Source organism: Physcomitrium patens, chromosome 5 (genome assembly GCF_059467195.1).
Source record: "Physcomitrium patens ecotype Gransden chromosome 5, ASM5946719v1, whole genome shotgun sequence".
Classification (NCBI taxonomy): Eukaryota; Viridiplantae; Streptophyta; class Bryopsida; order Funariales; family Funariaceae; genus Physcomitrium; species Physcomitrium patens.
In genome coordinates this window covers 19,296,352-19,307,461 of record NC_143414.1, presented here as the reverse complement: position 1 = coordinate 19,307,461, position 11,110 = coordinate 19,296,352, and positions in this window count along the sequence as shown.

Genomic DNA, 11,110 nt, shown 5'->3' with positions numbered 1-11,110 from the left:
TTGAAGCTCTGATAGTTGTTTCGCAAATCTTTCAGCTGCTGGATTGTTAATTGTTGATGGATTCAATAAATCAAGCTTTGGATGATACCCATAGTTGGAAAAGAATGGTGTGTATTGAGTCGACGCATGGAGGGTGTTGTTATATGCAAACTCGGCTAGCGGTAGATATGTGGTCCAATCGTCTTGCTGATAGTTGATGCTGCATCGTAAGTATTGTTGCAAGACTTGGTTCACCCGTTCCGTTTGACCGTCAGTTTGAGGATGAAAAGTCGAAGAAAGTTTGATATCCACCTTCAGTATCTCAAAGAGAGATCTCCAAAACTTTGATACGAACTGGGTTCCTCGATCTGATACGATATCATCTGGTAGTCCATGATATCGATACATATTATCAAGAAAGAGCCTTCCTTTGACTTCACTGGACGATATCTTCTTATAAGGGATAAAGTGTGCCATTTTTGTAAGCCGATCTACCACGACAAAGATGCTGTCAAATGAGTTCGATGATGGCAGGTCTGTGATGAAGTCCATGGAAATTGAAGACCATGGTCGACGTAGAATCGGCAATGGCTGTAGGAGTCCATAAGGGCAATGCCAAGGATTCTTGGATCTTGAACAGATGTTGCAGGAGAGGACAAAATCTTTCACATCCTTCCACATTTGGGGCCACCAAAAATCTCGAGAAATAAGCTCCAAGGTCTTGTTGAATCCAAAATGTCCCGCAGCTGGAAAATCGTGGCGAGATTGAAGAACTCGGAGTCGTGCTGGTCCTTTTGGGATATATAACCGCTCTTCAAAGTATAAAAGTTCTCCCTCCACCTTGAACTTGTTGTCATTGGCATGCTGCTTAATATCAATGGCTACTGAATCTTCAATGGTTATGGCACGTACCTGATTCAGGAAGTCAGCATCAATTGGTATAATAGTAGCGCAAAGCTGAAATTGCTCTGGCTTCAACAATATCGTACATTGTTGATCAAACGTTGCTTTTCCAGTCTTTAGTACAAGATACGATCTCCTCGATAAGGCATCAGATAGTCCTTGCTGCTTTTCAGGTCGATAAGTGATAATAAAATCGAACCTAGATAGCAACATACTCCATCGAGCTTGACATCGATTTAGAACTCGAGCCGACATGAAATACTCCAAATTCTTGTGATCTGTATATACGGTCACTGGATGTGCAGCTCCTTCAAGAAAGTGACGCCATTCTTGGAAAGAATCCACTATAGCAAGAAGTTCCTTATCGTAGATCTCATAATTGATTTCAGTAGCAGAGAACTTTCGAGAATAGAATGCAACCGGATGGAGCTTCTTATCTTCTCTTATTTGTGAAAGTACAGCTGCCAAAGCAAAATCCAAAGCATCAGTTTCTAAATAGAAGGCCTTTGTAAAGTCTGGATGTATCAAGATTGGAGCTGTAGTAAATGCGGTCTTCAGGTTTTGAAACGCCTTCTCTGTTAGAGGTCCCCATTCCAGCTTATCCTTGCATGTCAACTGAGTGAGAGGAGCAGCAACTTGAGAGTAATTCTTGATAAAGATCCGATAGAAGTTGGCAAAACCAAGAAAGCATTGTACATCTCTAATCGTCTTCGAAACCTCCCAGGACACGATTGCTTCCACCTTCTTGGGGTCCATCTTCAAGCCTTCCGTAGTCGCAACGAACCCCAGAAACTCCATCTCTATTTGGTGAAATAAACACTTCTCCAACTTGGCATATAGTCCTCACTCACGTAGTTTCTCTAATACCAAACGAACGTGTTTTTCATACACTTCCTCATTTTTGGAGAATATCAAAATATCATCCAAATAGATGACAACAAAATCGTCAAGGTACTCTTGGAAAATGTCATTCATCATATGTTGAAAGATCGTTGGAGCATTGGTAAGACCAAAGGGCATGACATTATATTCAAAATGGCCATACCTTGTACGGAACGCTGTCTTCCACTCATCTCCTTCCTTGATTCGTACGAGGTTGTAAGCTCCCCTTAGATCAATTTTTGTAAAGATCCTTGCACGTCGAAGTTGTTCTAAGAGACCAGAAATCAAGGGTAACGGATAACGATTCTTCTTTGTTACCTTGTTGAGGCCTCGATAGTCCACCCACATCCGCAACGAGCCATCTTTCTTCTTCACAAATAAGATGGGTGTTCTAGCTGACGATTTTGAATGACGGATGAAGTTCTTGGCTAGATTCTCGTCGATGTACTTCCGTAACTCCGCCAACTCCATCTGCGATAGATTGTAGATTGGGCCAAGAGGCAGTTGTGCTCCTTCTTGTAAGTCTATGGCGCAATCATATGGTCTGTGTTCCAGTAGCATGTCGGCATTTTTCTTTTGAAACACGTCTTTAAAATCCTTATATTGCTCCGATATACTTGCTGTCGAGATCTTCTCCCCGGTAGTTGGAGCCGCATAGATGACAAACGGTGTGCCTCCCTTGGACAATCTTATAAATGCTCTTGCTCCAATAAATAAGGATTTTTCTATTTGGGGTTTTTTACTAGGCTTGCTCTTGGGTGGTTTTGTGAGAAAGGTCATCTTCCGCAACTTCCAATCTATGGATGGATTATGCTTTTTCAATCAGAAAAGACCAAGAATAACAGGATTTGATGGGGTTCTAATAATATTGAAAATAATATGACTACTATGGTCCTTAAACATCACTTCTATAGGTTCTGATTCATGGGTGACACTACTAGACAATAAAGGTCGTCCATCTATGACCTCAACGTGAATAGGTTTGGATTTTTGTACTAAAGGGATCTTATGACGCTTTGCAAATTCTTCGTCTAAAAAACAAGCAGATGCTCCTGAATCTAATAATGCTAAGGTTCTCAGTTTCTGAGATCCAATAAGCAAAGAGATTGTAAAACAAAAGGCAGGTTGAGCGGAAAGAAAGGAACCTGATTGTTGTTGCGATATTTCACTGTCCAGCCGCACAGTTCCTATTGTGGCTGGACATCCTCGTTTTCTTGAATAAACGCACCCCTAGTCTTGATAATACGTCGATTTTGCTTCTTGGGGCAGTTTCCAACTTTGTGGCCTTCTTCACCGCAATACAAGCATAGACCTTCCTCCATACGTCGCTTTTTTTCTTCTAGAGTAAGAGATTTGACACGTACCGCATCAATTTGCATGTCTTCTACCTCTAAATGTGAATTCACGCTACTTGTCGACATAGTTGGGGTGTGGCGAATCGTATGTTGTCTTGAACGTTGATCTTGGTGACGTTGGAATAAGCGGTTATCACACTTCACAGCTTGGCTAATAGCTTTGTTGAGCGTTTGCGGATCAGGAAGAGTTAATAGCAAATCCTTCACATCGTCCCTTAAATCCCAATAGAATTGACTCATCAACGCTTCTTCATCCCAATTGATGTCGCATGCTAATTGCCTGAAGTCTGATGCATAGACTGATGTAGAACGCATTCCTTGTCGTAGTGACCGAATCTTTGTTGTAGCCCATCGAACCTTATCGTGTTCACCAAATGTTTTCGCAAATGCCTCCAAAAAGGTTTCAAAGTTGTTTAGTATGGACGATCGTTTCTCAAACAAAGGAGCAAATCATGATAGAGCTTGTCTTGTAAGTAAGGTTCCAACAAGCCCAATACGTGACTCCTCCGTTGGATAGCGTTCGGGCTGTAAAACTGTTATCAACCTGATTTGGTTGACGAATCCTCAAAACTTGGAACGTATACCATCGAACTTGTCTGGAAGGCTAACTCGGGGTTCCTTATGTTGTAGAACCAGCGGTGCTTGTCGAACCTGAGGCAAAGTTGCTTCTCCAAGTGTAGAAGTTTGAGGCTGGTGCAACCTAGATTGTGCCATCCCACATGCTCCATCATTATGAAGCCTTGCCACGACTCCTTCAATCTCTGCAGTTCTTTGCGATAACGTAGCAAGGGCATTCATGATAGCATCTAACTTGGATTCTGAACTTTCCATCATATTAATGTCTTGGCCCCCGACCATTCTAAGAGAAGGACAGAAATGACTCTACAAGAAGACAATATTGGTTTAGAGGAGGGTACTCCGCAACCTCTAAAATGCCTTAAGAGCTTCAAGAAAAGGGGTAATCCACTCTCTCCAAGAAGAATAAGACTCCAATATTGTAACAAAAGAAGTATCAGTTTAGAGGAGGGTAATTCGCAACCTCTAAAGTGCTAGTACACTTCCAAGCTGAGGGGTAATCCACACTCTAACAAAGAAGAAACTAGCTCTGATATCTGAGGTGAGTGAAGTCTCGACAAACTGTCACGGACACAAAATACGAACTTGATATCTACCAAGAAGTTCAAGAAGAACTGACAAGAACTAGATTAATCAGATGAATACAAGAACAATATCAGAGAAGTGAGCTAGAGCTCCAAAAGATGTGTTGTCGAGACTGAAGAACTCTTCAGCCTCGATCCCAATATATACTCCTATTTAGGAAGCTTCTCAAGCAACTTCTACTAACTAGAAAGCTTCTAGAAGGTTCTAGAGACTTGCTTCTAAAAGGTTCTAGAAACTTATCTCTAGAAGGTTCTAAGGACTATGTCCCTAACATCTTCTACCAACTAAGAAGCTTCTAGAAGGTTCCAGAGACTTGTTTCTAGAAGGTTCTAGAAACTTGTCTCTAGAAGGTTCTAAGGACTATGTCCCTAACAATAACAGATAAAAAAAACATCAAAAAACTCTCTAAAGATATCATTCATTAAATATTCAAAATGAACTAGTATATTTGTGAGTCCAAAAGGCATGACATTATATTCAAAATATCCATATGTAATTTAAAATATAATTTTCTATTCATTTCTTTTATTTAATGCATATCAAATTATATGCTCTTCATAGATCTATTTTTATATAGATCTTTGCTTGATTCAATTGACCAAAAAATCCTAAAATTAAAGATAGTGGATACCTATTCTTGATGTTGATCTTGTTGAGTCCTCGATAGTCTACACATATCTACAGAGATCCATCTTTTTTCTTTACAAATAAGATAAGAGCTCTAGTTGGAGATTTAAAATGATGTATGAAATTCTTAGCCAAGTTCTCATCAATGTATTTCTTGAGTAGAAACAATTTTTTTTGTGATAGGCTATAGATTGGTCCAAATTATAGTTGAGCTTCTTTGTGAAGATCGATAGAACAATCATAAAGATGATATTTTATAAGAATATCTACGTTTTTTTTTCAAAAACATCCTAAAAATCTTAATATTAGTTAGAAATATCACTTGACATCTTTTTATCAATAGAAATAGACATGGCATATAAAACAAAAGATAATCATTCTTTTGCGGTATGCATAAAAGCTCTTGTATCTACTAGTAAGGATTTGGATATACTAGACTTATGTATTTCTACTTAACTAACAAAATTTTGGATTAAACTATCAAAAAAATTAAAATTATAAAAAATCCAATCTATTTGAGGATTATACTTTTTGAATTAAGATAATCCTAAAATAATTATATTAGACAATGATCTTATTATATTAAATATTATTATGCTATTATGATCTTTAATTGCTACATTTAAAGGAATAGTCTCATCTGTAACATCTCCAAAAGATAGTAAATAACCATCTATGACTTCTACATGTACATGTTTAGTTTTTTTGACTAACAATATTTCTTATTTTTTGACAAAATCTTTGTTTATAAAACAAGCTAAGGCTCCTAAATCTAACAAAACTAAGACTTTGTGATTTTTTGGTCCTAAATAAATTTCTATTATAAAACAAAGTGAAGAATCTAAAGAAGGAATAGGACCTTTATTAAGAGTTATACAAGATTCCAACTGCTTTGTCCCTATTGTAGTTGAAGAAACTTATTTTCCAATAGATTGTCTTCTTTGGCAACCATGCTTCTCATTTTGTAGTTGCATTATTTCTTTGGACAATGTTGAGAAGTGTGTTTAGCTTCTTCACAATATAAGTATAAGTCTTCTTATCATTGTCTAGTTTTTTCTTGCTTTGTGAGGGATTTAAAACGTACTATATCAATTTACATTGGTTTTGGTATTTAAAAAAAAGTTTCTGAAAACTTGACAGCTATTGTCATTATTTGATTTGTTCCTCTTTAGTCAAAAATTTATTATTATTATCTTTTAAATAATCAATTGTTGCACGTAATGGCTTGAGGAATAAATTGTTTTAAATATTCTACCTTTAGCATTGTCAATAACAATTTTTTGACATTATCCTTCAACTAATATCAAAACTGATTGATAAGGGCTTTGTCATTCTAGTCCATGTTGCAAGTAAGGTTTTGAAATTCAGCAATATATATGGTCGCTGATTGTGATTTTTATCATAAAAATAAGAGCTTGGTCTTTTTTATTCTTTTTTAATCACTTTCTTTGTATAAAGCCATAAATACTTTAAAGAATGAATTCAAATTATAAAAGAATTATAATTTTTTTTTCCATTAAAGGTACAAATTAAAAGAAAGCACTTCTTGATAGAAGTGCATCTATGAATCCGACTTGAGTAAATCCATTGAGGTATTGGAAGGGATGCAACCTTAGATAGAACTTAAGTTATTGCAAAAATCCTCAAAATTTTGATCTTGTTTCATCAAACTACTCAGGCGTACTAATTCTTGTCCCTATCATACTTATAGAAGCAAAACTCCTTGGATTTGGTTGCAAGGTTGATCTACTTGCTTCCTTCAACTACACAACTTCTTGCCATAGACTCTAAACTTCTTCCATATGCATAGGTATAGTATCTCCATGATTCACATTGAAAATACATGAGATTTCTATCCTTAGAGTATTGATAAGCTCATGAAGATCTACAATAGCTGCAAATCTATTCTCACTTTTGCTTAGAGAAGCATCCATAATCTTTCTTTCCGTAGACAATTCAAACAAATTCAAAAAAGATAAATTAGAAGAAGATAATCTACAACCTCTAATACCAAATAAATTTTTTTACAAAGAGAGCTAATCTACTCTCTTCAAGGAAAAGATCAATGTTAGAAAATAAAAAAAATTATTTAAAGATAGATAGTCCGCAACCTTCAAAAAATAATAATAGAAGTAGGATAATCCACTCACTTCTAAAACAAGATAGAAACAATAAGTTAACACTCTTGTCAAATTGTCAAGGACATGAATCTCAAAGAAAGAAAATCCTTAATACACTCTTGTATCACTGAAAAGAACTAAAAAATCACTCAAATATGATATAATATTAAACTAGAATAGCTATTGTCAAAAATAAAAAGACTAAAAAGACTTAAAATAAGATTAAGGACTAGAAAGGCATAGACAAGAGTGAAGAAGGCTTCATTCTTGCTTGCTTATATATTCTTAACTAGGAGCTATATGACGATGTCCTATAGGACCCTCAAAACATGTTGATTTTGTAAAACATGTATCTTAATTTTCAATGGAAGTTTTCTATATGTGTGCCACATAGTTATCTTATTTTGCAAGCTATTAATACATGATTAACTTGCTGACCAAGTTTCTAACCTACCAATCAACTACAAACATATGTAAAGTCAAGTAGTATCTATGAAGCTTTTAAAAAGCTTTTCTAAAAGGTTTTATAAAATTAACTTACTTTTATCTATATTTACCTACTTCTACCTAATCATATAGGTATTTGTTAGATTACCTATGTATATCTGTGATACATTCTTAGGATCTATCATGAGACCTTCATTAGAAATGATGTATCTTAGAAAGTCAACTTGAATAGTATGGAATATATACTTTTTCATCTTGACATTTTTAATACTGATCTTATTAAGCCTTTAATAGTCTATGCTTATCTACATAGATTCATCATTTTTCTTCACAAATACAATAAGAATTCTTATTGGAATTTTTGAATGGCATATATAGTTCTTGGCTAAGTTCTCATTAATATACTCTTTTAGTGCAACCAACTTGTTTTGCAATAAGCTATAGATTGACCCAAATGAAAGTTGAGTTTCTTCTTAAAGATCAATTGAACAATCATAGGATTGATGCTTTGGAAGAATATCTATGTTCTTTTCAAAAATATCATAGAAATCTTCATACTAGCTAGGAATATTACTTGATATCTTTCCACCATCAGAAATGGATGTAGCATATATATTAAAAGATGATCCTTCTTTTATTGCATGCATGAAAGCTCTTACATTTACCAGTAAGAATTTGGATGTATTAAACTTATGTATTTCTACTTGACTATAAGAATTTTGGATTAAACTACAAAAAAAAGTTAAAATTATGAAAAATCTAATCTATCTTAGGGTTGTATTTTTTTAACCACAATAATTTTAAAATAATTGGATTAAAAAGAGATCTTATTATATTAAATATTACTATGATATTATGATTTTTAATTGCTACATCTAAAAGAAGAATCTCTTGGGTAGCATCTCCAAAAAATGTCAAATGACTATCTATGACTTTTAGATGTATGAATTTAGTTTTTTTGATAAAAAATATTTCTTATTTTTTAATAAAGTCTTTGTCTATAAAACAAGCTGAGGCACTTAAATCTAATAAAATAAAAACTTTGTGATTTTCAGGTCCTAAACATATATCTATTGTAAAATAAGGTGATAAAATAAGGTGATAGATCTAAGGAGAGAACAGAACCTTTACTAAGTATTGCACATAATTCCAACCACATGATTCTTATTATAGCTAGAGAAACTCGTTTTTTAACACATTGTCTTCTCTAGCCCCTAGCATTACCAACAGATTGTTTGCAATGTTGGAAAGTATGCTATGATAGAGAACACATGGTAACATCTTGATTCTTCATCTCAAGTGACTATAAAACATGAATTGCACGACCCGGAAGCCACTAAAACTTCAAGTTTCCAACTTCATGTCGAAATGGATGGACACAATGGTCAAGAATAGTCTTTAGCTCTTTTCTGTGCCGATTTCATGGGTGAAATCTTCTGTGTTTCCAGACCCCCAAACATCCATCGCCCTCATGTGCAAGCCTAACAGGCAACAACATGGAAGAAACCCGCACCCGATATTCTACTAGAAATACACACCACTTGGGTCCCCTTTCGGAGGCGACATTTCCAAGGACAGAAAACACCGAAGCATGGAGCTGTAACATCCCAAGAGGTTTGTGCCCATCCCTCGAGGGAGATGGGCTATGGGGACACCAGCAGCAGGAGCAACCCAGTGCAGACAGCGCACGATTCTCTCACCCGTTTTCAGAGCCCCAAGTCTGCACGGGTACAAGGACTTCAGCCCAGGAGACGGCAGCGGACCAGATGACTGATGAGGCCGTGGAAACGGGGATGGTGGTGAAGTCAGAGCTGGGCTGGCCTGCTCAACGATCGGCCTCGAGTGGTACGCTTCGGAGTGGGAGTAGGAATGTGGGTTGGGTTGGGTCGGGGGATCGTAGTTGCTCTGACTGAGTGCTGCGAAGTCGTGCTGCACAATCTGCCCACGACGCCGTGAAAATTGCTGATGACGTGAGCGTAGCCAGGGTCTGCGAAGAAGGGCAGCCCTGTGATCCATCCCTTTCCGTGGTACCACTGCTGGTTCGATATTGCCTGTGAACTCCTTCCGTCACCACACCAGCGTCGTTGAAAGGGAGTATAAATCGATTTATCGAAGTAATAAAAACACAATAAAAAAACGAAATAAACCACACACGTACCCCCTCCCCCCCCCCCCCACACACACGCACTCCCATGCATACACTTTGAGGATTTGAAGTTATAAGTCAAAACAGACGCTGTCCTGCAAAAGGTCGAAAGAGTACAATGCTTTGGACTGCGGTTTGGGCCTTGGAATTGGATTGGTGGTAAATTTTTTTACACATGGATAGATAAATAGATGGCTAGATAGCTAAGTAGGTATGGAGAGAGAGAGAGAGAGAATGAGAGAGTTATGAAATATGTGACTGGGCATGAGAAAGAAGTTTGAACTGGGAAAGAATTAAGAAATTTATTCCTATAATGATGAAGTGTGTGATGGAAGAGGGTTATTTCTATGGGAAATGATGAAACTACAGTTTGGTAAGGCATATATGGTAGAGCTTGACATGGTGTTTTTAAAAGTATATCTTGAAGGGTATTTCTATTGAGTAATGTTCTTAAAACTACATTGTACAACTTTCATCAAACAACTTTAAAATCGTTCTTGTAAATTCTTTTGAATAGTTAATAAATTGCTTATATATATATATATATATATACATAGTGGTGTTAGGATGTGTTACTCTTTAGATGTTATATTAGCTATGTTATTCCCTTAAGAAAGTTTTTAAAGGTTGTGATTACATTTAGTCTTTTGGACAGATGAAATTTAAATGAAATGCAATGTTTTATGATATGTTGTGTTAACATCCTGTACAAGAGTATGTTGACATGTGTAATGCAAAAAAAAATTACTTTATAGATAACTTACACCTACAATTGTAACTGTCTTTACATGATATTGACAGTTGTGTAAGATTATTATATTTTTGACGCCCAATTTGGGATTTTAGAATAGATCCTTATCAAAGCCCATATATACATTATAACTCCCTTCAATGGTCAATTATTGAAGGGAACCAAAAGGATGTTCTCATTTAAACAAAACTTTCTTGTATGTATGCATGAGAGAATTAGAGTAAGTATAAATCTAGAAATAAATATAAGAATGGAAGAATTGCACATGAGGAATAAACAACAAAGGGTTGGAAAATGATAATTATAATACTAAAACTCACTTTGACCAAAAAATTCTTTAATTTAATCAACAAGAATATTACTTTTTTTCACACAAGAAATATCTGTGAAACACAATAGTATTAATCAGAATTCACGGGTGATTTTTGAAAGTTTAATTAATTGAAACTTTCAAAAATTAAAAGATTAATTGAAAGTTGTGTAAACTGTCTAATGTTCAATGTAGGTTTCCAAAAGTGGTTATTTATACTATAGACATAATCAAAATTTGCTCTTGAAAGCTAACTAAAAAAGGACATTGAATCTCTCAGATGAGGTGATGAGTAATATTTCAAAATAGTCATGTTTATGTCAACACTCTTGCAAAGTGTTCTTGGGATGGACATCCAAGAGTTGCTTGTGAGACCCAAGATGCTTTTAAACAAAATATATATATATATATATATATATATATATACGC